The sequence below is a fragment of the Rhipicephalus sanguineus genome, chromosome 1 (genome assembly GCF_013339695.2).
Source record: "Rhipicephalus sanguineus isolate Rsan-2018 chromosome 1, BIME_Rsan_1.4, whole genome shotgun sequence".
Classification (NCBI taxonomy): Eukaryota; Metazoa; Arthropoda; class Arachnida; order Ixodida; family Ixodidae; genus Rhipicephalus; species Rhipicephalus sanguineus.
Genome location: NC_051176.1, coordinates 233,598,180 through 233,611,854, shown reverse-complemented (window position 1 = coordinate 233,611,854; position 13,675 = coordinate 233,598,180). Strand labels below are relative to the sequence as shown.

The 13,675-nt window shown below is 43.6% G+C and overlaps 1 protein-coding gene across 2 annotated transcripts in view; it reads right to left on the bottom strand.

Moving 5' to 3' along the window:
• LOC119374703 (guanine nucleotide-binding protein G(s) subunit alpha) overlaps nucleotides 1-13,675 on the bottom strand; it is a 132,200-nt gene that overhangs the window by 24,742 nt on the left and 93,783 nt on the right. The window lies entirely within an intron of this gene.

Here is a 13,675-nt window from a genome sequence, read left to right as displayed (position 1 = left end):
ACGCTTGGAAGTATGTCACCATGGCGATAATTCCTAAAAATATTCTCACCATCATTAAATAGGCCAGTACCTGTTACACCCTCTCGCTTCCACTGGCTCCACAGCTGGTGACGGCATTGCAAAAGAGTGAGCAAGCTATTCATTTCTGTTTCAACAGAAACTTCTAAATTTCCTGATGCACACAGTGCAATAATATCCAGCTTACGTGTGCATAGGAGTGTTATCTACAGATAAGCTAATTTCTTAAGATGTTGAACAAGTGTTTCAGGGGCCCTTTAAGTCATTGTTCTTGTAAAGAGTCCACGAGTCTAACACAGCCACCACACCGACAGCTACCACAAAGCACTAACCATATATGCTTTGGAAGTAAACAGAGCACCCAGAAAGACACCTTCAAGCATTAAAAGCGAAATGAGACATATACAGGCACAGACGACACAAGAAGGCAACCACAGACCCTAAACAGTCAATGCTAAATCACTTCTCAAGCCATAATTCACGCTTATGTAGCAAGTTTTGCCCCAAAAGTTGCAGCGTTACTAAAGATAGCAAAGTACATGACTATTACACAATGTAAGGCACATAGTTGTACGGGCCACCTAAGGCCCGTATTCACAAACCAACCTTATCCTTATCTTTTGCCCTCCTTACCTTTTCGGCACCTTAACGAGTTTCGTAAACAAACCTTATGCCTCCATTCAACCTTCCCTTAACCTTATCGCCGTGATAAGGTGGGGTTCAATAAGGTAGCCCGGCAGGTACCTTAAGGTGCCACTTATGCGGCACGCTATGTCTGATTACGCAAGAAGCTTTACAAAGTCATTAAAGAAAAGGTGACGTATGCGATCAGCGTCCATATGTGCAATTAGCACTGCGAGTGCTCGGCCACCATAAAAATTCCATGGAAGAGTTCAGCGACGGTGTGTTGTTAAGCAGGTTCCGCTTCTCGAAGCGAGCACTTCACGTCCCCGAGCTTGCCACTGGAAACGAGCCCCCACTACGTCGGTTTTCCCGTACCACCGCTCCTTCAGCTGCTGGTGGCGCTCTGTTTCTACGGCACAGGCACTTTTCAAATTGTGAATGGTGACTTGGTGGACATACCCTAGCCACACTGCCCCGCATTATTAAATGTATGAAAAAATCAGTCAGTGTACGGCGCAGAAGCCGACGTGTATTCACTGCAGGATGGGATAATTTTTAACCCATTTTTGCAATCACGTAGCCGCTGCTCGGTGCGCAGCCGCACGTCGCTCTTGCTGCTTTGAGCTGCTCCCACTTTCTCATGTTGTCCTTCACTAACAGCGCGTGCTATTGCAATTTTTCGCTATCACAATGTGACGCTTTCAAGTCGATGAGCAGCGCTGGATCTTCAGTGAAATTCAATTTTCGCCTTTCTCTCGCACTCAATAACAAGCATATGTATGATCCATGCAAACAGCCACACATGCACACACGCAGGCAGACAGAGAAAAATCACTCGCAACTCCACACGCCTGTCGGTGCCCTCGTAGAAACTAGTAGAAACCAGCAGTTCGTGGACCGGCGCGTCTGTCTCCGCAAGTGCCGGCGCGTCTATGCAAACCGCTGGTTGCTATGACAACAGTAAAACGTTAACAAAGAAAAGGAGCAAACGGCATGGCCAGACGAGGCGTGTTCTTACCGAAGCTTGCACTTAAAGTTTTGAGGAGCATACAGCTTTTTTTCTTGCTAATAAACCAACAATGAGCCAGTAAAAGTTCATAGTCTCGCTCCCATGCTCCTTCCTTATGACGACAAGGCCGCCTTCCGTAAGGCTGCCTTAAAACCGAATAAGGAGAGTTTATGAAACGCACTGTGACCTCTTCTTATCCTAACACATTTCCCTTCCTTACGAAAGGCAGCCTTATAGCGTTAAGGTAAGGTTGGTTTGTGAATACGGGCCCAAATTTGACTAAACATCTGGTTATTGAAAGTGTCGCATAGTCAATCCTTGATATAAAGTCACACTTGCAGCAGAAAACTTTGTTATGTCGCAAATTTCATTAGTCAAGCTTATTATGTTTCAGCAGTAATAACATCGCATGTTCCTGGAACAGTCCTGCGTCTCATTAGCAAGCGTACCGAAGCGCAGCAGCTGAACAAGAGTAGCGTCATAACAGCTCGCCACAAGAACCTTCATCAGAACTCAAAGCAAGGAAAAAATCCCAGCTCTCTTGCATAACTGTGCAAAAGCATACAGTGACGATACCAAGGTGTATTTCGATGCTATGAAAGGGAAAGTGGCATTTGCCATTGGCAAATGTCATGACAAACGTTGGCACGAAGCTACTTTACCAAATCAAGTGGATATAGAACAGTTTTCAACAGAGCTAAGACTGAAAAATCAATACTGTTCATTACATTGTGGATTTTGTTTTAAATTGAGGTTAATTACACCAAGGTTTGACTATCGAATACCAGAAGACACGAAGAGAGTTCACTCGATACCTGCAACCACTTGCAGCCACAACAGCGGTGCAATGAGGAGTGCTGGGAGTGGGAAGCGTGCATGATTGTCTCAAAGCAAGCATTGTGTGCTGTTTCTCACTTTTAACAGCGTAGCTGTTTAAGCTCGAGGTTCCACGCTTTCGCGCTTGCGAAAGCTGCTCTTACCCATGACGCATAGCTAGCTTTGTATGGAATAGCATAGCATAGCACAGCATAACCTTGAATACTATAGGGGGTGCGAAAGGGAAGTGAGGGTGAGGATGGAAAGGAGGGGAAAAGGTAAAGAATAGCATAGCCATGTATAGCATGGTATAGCAAGGGGGTAGGAAAGGAAGTGATGTGACAGTGAGGAGGAGGGGGAGAAGGGGACAGAGTAAAGCATAGCATGGCCTTGTATAGTATAGAATATCAAGGGGTGGGAAAGGGAAGTTAGGGTGAGGGAAGAGAAAGAAGGGGAGGGCACCAGCTCCGCTGTTTCCTCAATCTTCGGACCAATAGTGCGTAGCTGCCCCCCCCCCCCCCTTTTTTTTAAATGCAATTTTGGTACAAAAAGCAGAAGGGGGCCTAGACAAAACATGAAGGTTCACTTCACTTGAGTGAATCCAAGCCCCCTTCTTCATTTCAACTACACCATATCTCCAAAACTCAACATTTTATCATGCGTAGTGCAGCGCGCACGGAAAAATCGGTGGTGTTTTGCCGACATGGTTGTGCCAATTCTAGATAGTTATATTGTTTCCTTTCCAATAAAACTTCAGTTGAGAGTCAGCGCTAGTCCTATTTGCTTCTTCTCTTTCATCCGTCATTTTCCATGCGCGCTGCACTTTACACATGATGATGTACCAACTCACTCAAGTTTCTATATTATTGCAACATTTTATGTTGCATGTGGAATCACAGTGAAGTAACAAGCTTCAGGCTTGCCTCAACCATGCGTAATCTGTCATGCACAAGCTTATTTATGACACCTCCAACAGTTATTGCATGGAAAGATTGGTGTCCATCGAGGCGTATCAACAGGATGTTGACCTCGCACCCGCAGATCCCATAACCATAAACACATCAAGTGGGCTGAGCCAAGGCAGCTAGCCAAGCAAATTGTGCATGCTAAAGTCAATGCCAGTACTCCAAGCTCACTGCCAGTGTATGTGTAAGTGGTGCATGATGGTGGCATGTGGATTGTTAAACCAGTGTAATGCCAGTACTCCAAGCTCACTGCCAATGTATGTATAAGTGGTGCATGATGGTGGCATGTGGATTGTTAAACCAGTGTCTCAATAGTGGGCTGCATTCATTTGAGCAAGTAATGTGCAGAAGTAATGCACACTTGGACTGGTTCTGCTCAAAGATGAGGCCGGAAAGGCCGGTGTGTTCAAGTTAGGAACCGTTAAAAGCATGCAATACACTTACAACAGCACTTTGCTTACTACACCACATGCTTTGCCAAGAAGCTTATCACGAAAGCGCTGGCAGCAACAGCAGTGAATTGGGCACGTGAAAACCCACGAGAAGATATAAACATACTTAAAAGAAAAATATACATAGAAATGAAACTGATAGTGTGCCCACAGATGCTATCTGGCAAACGAGCACTTTTAAATGACATAGGTGGTCGAGTACTGCGAGGAAGATGTCACGGTGGGCAGCTACTGATCTCAACTACATGCTCTCAGTAACGCAGTGTGCATTACAATAACAATGACTGATAAGTACCAGGTAATGAATTCCAGTGATCAATAGTGCATGGAAAAAAACTATGTGAATCGACAGCAGTGTGCAGCTAGGAAAGTGCAAGGTTCACAACATGGTTACTTTGAGTAAAAGATGGGTTGGGAATAGTTAGAAGACTTAATAGAGAAGTAGCATAATTCATTTAAAAAATGATACAACAACTTTGGCAATTCATTCTTCCACTGCACTGAGAGTGAAGCAAATCTGACTAGCTTTGTGGGAAAATACTGCTTTCTTTTATCTTACGTATATAAGAGACAATGATAAATCACCATTGTGTGTTAGATTGGATGTCAACTTGGAAGGCTGTTAGATATTAATGGCATGGTTCCCTCTGGAATGCACTTGACCATCAGTTCCTATACGGATAAGACGTCAAACCTCTTCATAAAAAAAAAATGGGTTGTAATAAACTAATGAAGTAATTGTATCATCTCTTAAAATGTCTACAGAAACTAATGTTTTAAACAAAAGACAGACATTCCTTCAACAACAATGCAAGAAACATTTCATTTTAGTTCACAATGAAGGTTTACTACAGCAGAAACTTGATGATGCGATACCCCTTTCAGGAACACTGCTGTTACACATGTGAGACATGCAGATGAGCGTTCGATTCGCGTCTTCGCCTCTCGCACCACAAATTTTAAACACAGAAAAGGTAATTAGAAATGAAGAAGACCACAAATTTTTTTGCATGATGTTTTCGAGTCTGATGCAGAATGTTGGTCAAAATTTATGCAATTATGCAAGTAATTATCTAGATAACTTTGTCATTAATTGTTCACAAGAATATAATTGTTGGGGTTTAACGTCCCGAAACCAGGATTAGATTATGAGAGATGCCGTAGTGGAGGGCTCTGGAAATTTCGACCACCTGGGGTTCTTTAACGTGCATCTAAATCTAAGTACACTGGCCTTGAGCAATTTCGCCTCCATCAAAAATGCAGCCACGGCGGCTGGGATTCGATCTCGCGACCTTCGGGTTAGCAGTCGAGCACCTTAACCACTAGACCACCGTGGTGGGTTTTGTTGACAAGAAATATTTATCATTATGTGCAAGGCAACCACTAACAAAATGCTGTGGTCATAATGCTGTATGTTGTTGCACTTTACTGTAATTAGCTCAGCCCGAGTTAGCACAGTCCCACTTTACATACAAAATCATATATATATATGTATATATATATACATATATATATACATATCATATATATGTACAGAAACTTTAAAGCACAATGAACAGGAAAAGAGCAGTGAAACAAGAAGTTACGAGAACTGACTTTGTACAGAACTAAATATTGGAAAATTAGATTAAGAAAAAGATAAACCCAGGTAATTTCTCAAAAATATTGGGTCACATGTCAGCAACAGAATCTGGGAGACCATTCCAAATTTTAGTTGCAAGAGGCAAAGTGTAGCCGCTAAAACACGTGCGTTCAGCCAAACGGACGTTGAAAATGTGCTATTATTTAAGCGGCAAACTTGCTGGATGGTGAATGTATTTTAATTTGTGTAGTAAGCAGCGCTACATCCCTACAATACTGTAAGCATGGAGGCAAAAATTTTTCCTTACTAGAGTGTCTGTGGTCACGGGCAATGAAACACGTAGCACGGTTCCAGAAAGTTTTTTTAAGACGTTTAACAAAACAATTCTGGTGAAGAGACCAACTACTTGCAAGCAAGCTTGCAGGTGTGCTGTGATTACCATACATTTAAGGTAGCCTGAAGTTTGCAATGCTTTTGCAGTTTTCTATTTGCACTGACCACAATTGGTTCAGCATGAAATGAATACCGAAATACTTGTAGCGAGCCGTAGATGAAAGCGCATTGTTGTAAAGGGAATGAGTAAAGAGGGTATTTGAGCGCTTACAGCTAAGTGTCATAGTTTTGGATTTGTCACACCTTTAAACTCATTTGCCACGATGCATACCAAGGTAACATGCAGTCGAAATCATTTTTGAAAGTGTACTCTGATCACGTGTAGTGTTCGCGAAGAGCATACAAGCGGCAAATTTTGCAGTTGGTCACACAGTGTCTTTATTTATCAAGGTGAAAATATGAACTAACGGCCTGTGGTTAGTTCCAATGGAAAATTCTGCGCCTGTAACATACTTATGAAACTTCTCACATGCCCAGGTCACAGCAAAACTATCTGTGCATACCTCCTTTCTCTTTCTGACAGACTACGGATTCGTACACTACAAGTCTATAGACCCGCAGAAGTGTACCCAACCCAAACTAAGAGGCATTCCGCTGAAACTACTGTCATATTCTCTGGATTGAATAAAGACAGAACTGGGCTTTCAGAAGGCTTTTCCTTCAACCGTTTGTAACTTTTTTGTAGGGCCAAGGTCCATACCACTGGCTTTCTGAATTTAGAACAGCATTCATGGGGGTGCGCTACTTCAGACATGTTTGAGACGGACAATCGGTAGTTTGCCTTCACCAGAATCCTGCTCAACTCCTGGGTGTTCAAAAGCAGTGTCATGTATAATAGCCAGCACTTTTGAAGGGTCAGCATGGATTTCTTGGTTACCAACGATCTGCTTCAAGAACTTTATCCTTCGCACATTGATTTTGCACTTTTCGCTGTTCAGTGTGACCCCATGTTTCTGTAATTTCTGCAGAACCTTTTTGAGACTGGCATCTTGCTATGCTTGCATCCTTCCATAGATAAGGATATCATCCATGTTACACATGACTTTCACCTTATCCAGAAACTGACATCCTACTTTGTAAGAATTCAGACGCATAAGTAATTTCGGAAGGTAGTCTTTTGAGCCAGTATCTGCCGAGTGACGTTATGAATGTGGTCATGTTTCGAGACTCCTCCACCAACTTCAACTGCCAAAATCTGAATTGGTGGCGTCGATTTTTAAATGTACTGAGCTCTGGAAAGTTGTGCAAGGACATGTTCACTGACAGGCAGAGGGTGATCTTCTCACTCTACAAAATTGTTTGGCTCAGTAAGGTCTACGCAGATGCGCACATCTCAGTTGGGTTTCTGAACAATAACCATCCAAAAACACCATTGTGTAGGTTCCTCAACTGGCTCGATTATGTCAAGCTCAACCATCTCCGACTATTACATTTTGCCTTGGCGTTCGACATTAACAATACAGTGACTTTCCATGAAGTGGTCAACCCCAATCAACCCACAGTCTTCCACAGAAGGGAGCGACGCTGGTAGGAGCCAAAATTGGACGCAGATGTGTATGCAGTCTGAAAGAGGAAAGCAATCGGGACAACAGCGAAGACGGACGGAAGTGAGGAAGCAATGAATGGAAACACAAGGTAAATACCTAACCCCTATCATTGCTTGCCGACCTTGACTCCTGCTCCACCTGCTGACAAGGCATCGAGACCACCTTCCTCGGGGCCGACCTATTCTGGAAATCCGGAATGAACCTTGTTTGTTTGTAATTACTGTGTTTCTGTGTTGCGTTCTGCGCCATATAGCACCAGTGTGCCTCCGAAAGCGGTAGAACACTGATGTGTGTATGTGCACACTGGGAAGCTAGTCAGTGCCCGAAGCAGCTAAATAGGAGCTAGACAGGGTAAAACCCGCTTACAATGGCGCCCAACGTGGGGCCCTGCACAAGTGTGTGCAGCACTGGCTTCCCTCAAACATGATACCGAGACCTGGGTAGGAAGTCTGGGACCTCACAAAAATGGAGGCACGTAGAGCCGTGAATACGGTTCCCGAGTTGTTCCCAATCGCTCTCTGAGAGCTCCCACAAGTGCAGTGAGCTGACACACTGCCAGTCCGAATGTCACAAGCACAGGTGCACCAAATGGCAGCGTTTTGTGCACTTTTTTCGGACCACTTTTACTGAATGGGGAGCGTATTGTACATTGTTAATTGGCGACCGGCCTACGCAAATGCAGATGGTCGACTATCCCGAAATGATAAATGTGCCAAAAAGGCCCGACAGCGCTCGCAGGGAATTCGCCACAGTCTGCCGCTCAAAGGAGCCGCCTTGTTTTGACAAGTGTCGGAAATATATTTATTTAAAAATCGGCACTAAATAGTAGGTGCGAACTGGGAGGCCATGCCTACAAGTGTGGGAGACATCGCGAACATTCTATCTAGTGCTTTGCAACGAATAAATGTTGCCCCATGGGCGCCTGAGCAGGTGAATCAGAATGCCAGCACCGCAGTGGACAAAGGCTATGGCGATCTAAAGATTCGAATTCAAGGTGAGTTATAAAAGAGGGGCCACAAATGTGGTCCCCGACGCACTGTCAAGGGCATCAGTCAACGACACCCAGCTGTTCGGAGAAATCGCGAAGGGGGCGGAAGATCCGCTGCTTTCCCTGGCGCAGTCGGAGCATGATGTGGGGAACTCGCCGCCTGCCAGACCAGTAGAGTACATGCATTTTGTCGGGACAAAGGTCCCCCTCGCCCCTCAAAATGGTGGACTTCCCTCATTTCCCACAACCCTTATACTGTAGAAATGTCTAGCCTTGATCCAGTCTAAAGTAGCTCAAAACACGACGAATGTTAGAAGAGCTGCCGAGACTTTTCTAGTATTAGCTGGGCTTCACTTTGTTACAGTGATACTAACTTTGTGCACTGCTCACTTGACGGAGAAAAAAAGCAGCATAAATGCAGGACATGGAGTGAAGTCACAAGGAGATAAGTAGAGAGAGAGAGAAAGCAAGACAAATTAGACCAACTGGTGGGAGTGAAATGAACGATAGGGCAAGGAGACAAGAAAGAAAAGCAAAACCAGGAGAGAGCTGGCACCAAAGCGCCAGTAAGTGTCCTTTCGCTTCATTACTGGTGTTTCTTTTCGCCACGCAAGTCCTGCAAGACAGTGCGCATGTGCACTCGCACCAACGTATTGCTTCTGAAATGGAAAGTTTGCCAGATCAACACTAATCTACCACACAAAGCAGGTCACATTGTGGACTTTAGACTACACTGCTCCTGAAAATCAGCGTTTTCAAGGACTGAAAAAAGTTCCAGGACTTTTAAAGGCCTTGAAAATGTGCTTTTCAAGGTCAAAGGTTTTCAAGGGTTTCAAGGACCTGCACGCACCCTGTCATTAAGTTCGTGCTCCATGATAACCGGACCTGCCACACAGTCTTGACAACACGGGCCCTTCACTGTTGTGAAGTACGTCACGAAGCACGTGCTTCGTGACACCAACAGGCAGAAAAAGAGTGTTCCACACTCGCCGCCATGGCTGCGATCGGCACTAACACTCCTAGGTTTAAAATAAGCATATAACCCCAAAAAGTGGACGAGAGGATGACCACCACCGTAGCTCAGTGGTAGAGCATCGGACGCGTTATTCGAAGGTCACAGATTCAGTCCCTGCCGGCGGCAAATTATCTTTTCGTCCACTTTACTTTCTTCATATTTATATCCTAATTACTAGAAATAACACCCCCTATACTTTCCTTGGCATTATTGTCTGTTAGTTCTGTCAATCTGGTGTTTCGTGAGCACGAGAGAAAATATTTAAGACCTAAAAATCATCACAATGGCAACAATAGCTACATGCTCGCTCATTTAAGTGGTTGCGCGGGAACGTCAATTTGGGCACTTTGGAGGCTTTGTAACTCCGATCTCACAAAAAATAATACCACATGTTTTTACAGATTAAGTTAGAGCACACACTGGGCTTTAATTCTGGGAAGATTAAAGAAAATCGAAGATGGCTTTTTTTTTTATTGCATTTCAAAGCACCGCATTTTTATAGACATGCCTTCACTTATGCATTTTTGGTTTGCATTTCACACCATTATCGGCAATCATATTTAACACAATTGTTAAACTAATGTGTGCCAAGTCTGAGGGAAATTTTGGAAATTCTGAGTATTATAGACGCGAAGCAAAAAAATCTGAAACTAAAGCGTTATTGAGAAATGTGTCATATTTGCAATTTTTTTTTTTCATAAAATACGGGCAACAAACTGCAGGATAACAATTTGGTAAACATATGTTACTCGTAGTATGCCAAGAAAAATTTTGAGACTCACAGCTACAATATTTTGTAGGACCTCATCAAAATCCCATTTTCGCGCAATTTGCAAAAAGTGGTTCTGCTGAGTGGGGACTTTTGAATTTTTTTTTACTAAGGCAAACCTTTTTTTCGCAAAATTAACCTCTTAACTGCTTTGGACGAGCAGAGCTCGTCCTGTCCAAACTGTCCCCAAACTGCTTTGGACGAGCAGAGCTCGTCCTAGCGGAATAGGTACTCCCCTCTAGCGTTCAGGACAAGAGGCGCTCTTCTACAGCTTAGATTGCGTGTAAACCACCAGGTGGCAGCATTTACTTGGCAATTTATTTTTCTCCTGCGGAAAGAGCGCGGTTTTTGTATGAAAAGATGGCTTGCGGTGGTGGTCACCCATGCATAACTGGCTCATCAACACGAAAAAGAGGCTTATCATTTTCGTCATCTTCTTCGAGTGATGATCATTCGGATACGGATGTTTATCTCGTGTCCGGAAGTGGAGACAGCGAAGGCGGTGAATTGAGCATCTCCTCCGGTGATGATGAAAACAGCTCGAAAGCGAACATCGCGAGTGCTCGCCAGTGGATCCTGCATGATGCGGACAATCCTCCTGTGAAGCCTCCTCGCTTTCTATTCTTGGCCATTCCAGGCAAGGCTTTCAACTTGTCATTGCCAGACGACCTTATGGAATATATTCAGCAGTTTCTTCAAGCGTGCGTCGTTTGCTCTCGGAAGCGAGGAGAAAACGGAAAAAAATTGAGAAAGGAGACTCAATTTTGGTGCAGGAGCTGCAACAGGCCCTCTTGCGTTATTCTGTGTTTTGATTTGACTAAGTATGTGGTACAAATATTTTTTCAACATCGACAAGCTGCTTTTTAGTACAATCAGATTCGAAATCAGCAATAAAAAAAATAGGCACTTTTGGTTGGGAAATTTTTAAAAAAATAAAGCACTTAAGGGGTTAAGAATGGTTTCGTGGCCCTGAGGACTCAAAACGCAAAATATATATATTTTTTTAGCGAAATCATGCACCAACGTTCTTATCTGAACACACCCTGTTGCAAACGGGCGGCGCCAGGATTTTTTTTTACCAAGGAGGCACCCACGACAAGCGAGTACCTTCGAGGGGGCAGGGAGGTATGGAACTTATACACTGTGTTATGACTATGTTTGTTCTCTGGCTGGAAGAGTGGGGGGGTCTCCTTTAAGCCCCACGCTGACGCTGCCCCTAGCTGCAACTCATCTCAAGCATTACTTAAGATAATGCCACCTGGAAACCATACATTGCTGAATAATTCATCATGAATCATTACGCCTAGTCCTTTGCAGACTAAAAGCTGAAATACTTTTTCCAAGCATGTCGTGAATAGCATTGTGCAGATGTTTCCTTGAACGCCCCATTCTTGATCAGCATTTCCTGTATTTCCAGTGGAGAGTTAAGCTGTGGAGTCTCTATAGATATTTGGTACAGTATTCACGACTTTTTGACATTCCTTGACAATCAAATTTTTTCACGACTTCTAGACTCTACTGAATCAAATGCCTTTTCAAAAATTTGTAGGACGCTGGAGCTTCGCCTCAAGAGTAGAACGCGACAGCGTAATCTGGTCCCGTTCACATCACCTTCTCAATCGCTAGCCTGGCTATAGTCTGGCTTTGCTTCTCCTTGGACATTTCAACCATGTCACAAGGACAGAAGCGTCTGTGCGAGTTAAATTAGCCGTTTAAAACAATCCAAGAATGCCTACCACAAGTACAGTTGCGAAGTGCTCACTACGCCATAATTCTTCCTTTTGCGTACTTGCAAAGTACCCACTACACATCCGTAAGGCAGCATGCAAACCTATGCATCTGCTCACTTTGTTGATGCTTTTGCTGCTGATGATGATTAATTACATCCGAGCGTTTTGTAATGGTTGGGCCTTTAGAGCCACTCACTCATTGTGCAATTCATATGCGTTGAATCCTTGTGCGATGCTAAGATTTTGCCACGCAATATTACATGAGCTAAGGACAATCCTCGCATTACATGACATTCATATAGTGTCTTTTTCCAAAAAAATTTCGTGCAAGAGCGTGGCTCAGTGGCCTTCCCACGCAGATGTCCTGGGTTCGATTCCCACTCGAACCGAAGATATTTATTTTCTTTATTTGCATCTATCTTGAATTTTCGCTCACGGGCAATGCTGATTTTTCACTCAAGCAACAACGCAGACACCGGAATTTCTGAAAAACGAGCTCTCTAACACTATCGCGTTAAAATCTATGAAAGCCACATAAAAAAGCTAGTTGTACTCCGCAGATTTCTTGACTGTACGACCAATGACATGGATATGACACACTGAAGAATACCCATCCCTGAAGCCAGTTCATTCTTTGGGTTGACCAAATTCAAGCATTCCCCTGACTATTGGAAATTGATGTCATGAATACAGTAGACTTTTCTTCATTCAATTCCAGTTCATTTGGTTTGCAGTTCATTCCAGTTCATTTGGATGTCGTTTACCCTTTTGTATCAGTTTGACCTCCTACGCATTTTGTAACACATGTATACATAGCCTTTCTAAGCTTCTGATGTTTTTTCTCTTCATGGGAACTGTTGTATCCTGTTTACGTTTAGATTATGTAATTATATTGATTGACATTACCATATTTCTGTATAGTATGCCTTTGTTATCTTATTTGTATGCCAGTGCTTCTGACCCATTCATTTTTAGGTAGCGGGAGCTAGTCAAGCTGTTTTAGTGCAGCTTTTACTCCCGCCATCCTTCATGTAGTATCAAACATGAAAATAAAGATTCAATTCAATTAAAGTTAATGAAATGTCAAAAGAAAGTGGCAGCTGATACTCATACATTTCTATGGGGTAAAACTCTGTATTTCGATCCTGAAACTGGCCATCGCGAACAATTCCATGTGGGCTGATCTTCTTACACACGCCCATATCCAATGGTGACCGCAGCAATGATTTCAATAGCAGCAGTGTCCGGCTCACTTCACAGTGTTTAGGGTACTGTGAATGCATCAAATACATATCCCTTTCCGTCCCCGCGACCAGTGTACTGGAGATAAAAAAAAAGGCTCAAAAAAGCAAGCAGAGCTATAATCAGAACAGAAACCACTTTTGCAGTTTCCCTAAAAGGCGAGCAATATCGTTTTTAATGTAGTTCTTCCCTCAGTTGCATTTTCTTATGGGGGCGCCTCAGAGTAATGGTATCTAAAGTCCCTGAAATATAACTAAAGTAGCGCCAACTGCGTACCTTCGCCTCTGCCTCCTCTCCTAGAAGCTGCATCAGCGCCTCTAGTGTGTCCTCTGGGAAACTACGAATTTTACCTGCTGTAGTGAAAACACCTTCTTTCTGCTGTTGTACTGGTGATTGCTGCCACTGACACAACAGGTCGGCATCCCGAAGCATCCAGAACCACCGTACGAACTGACTCCAGCGCGGTCGACCGCGCACTGTGCACCGATCAAGTAAGCAACCGAGACGTGGACAAACAAGATGGCG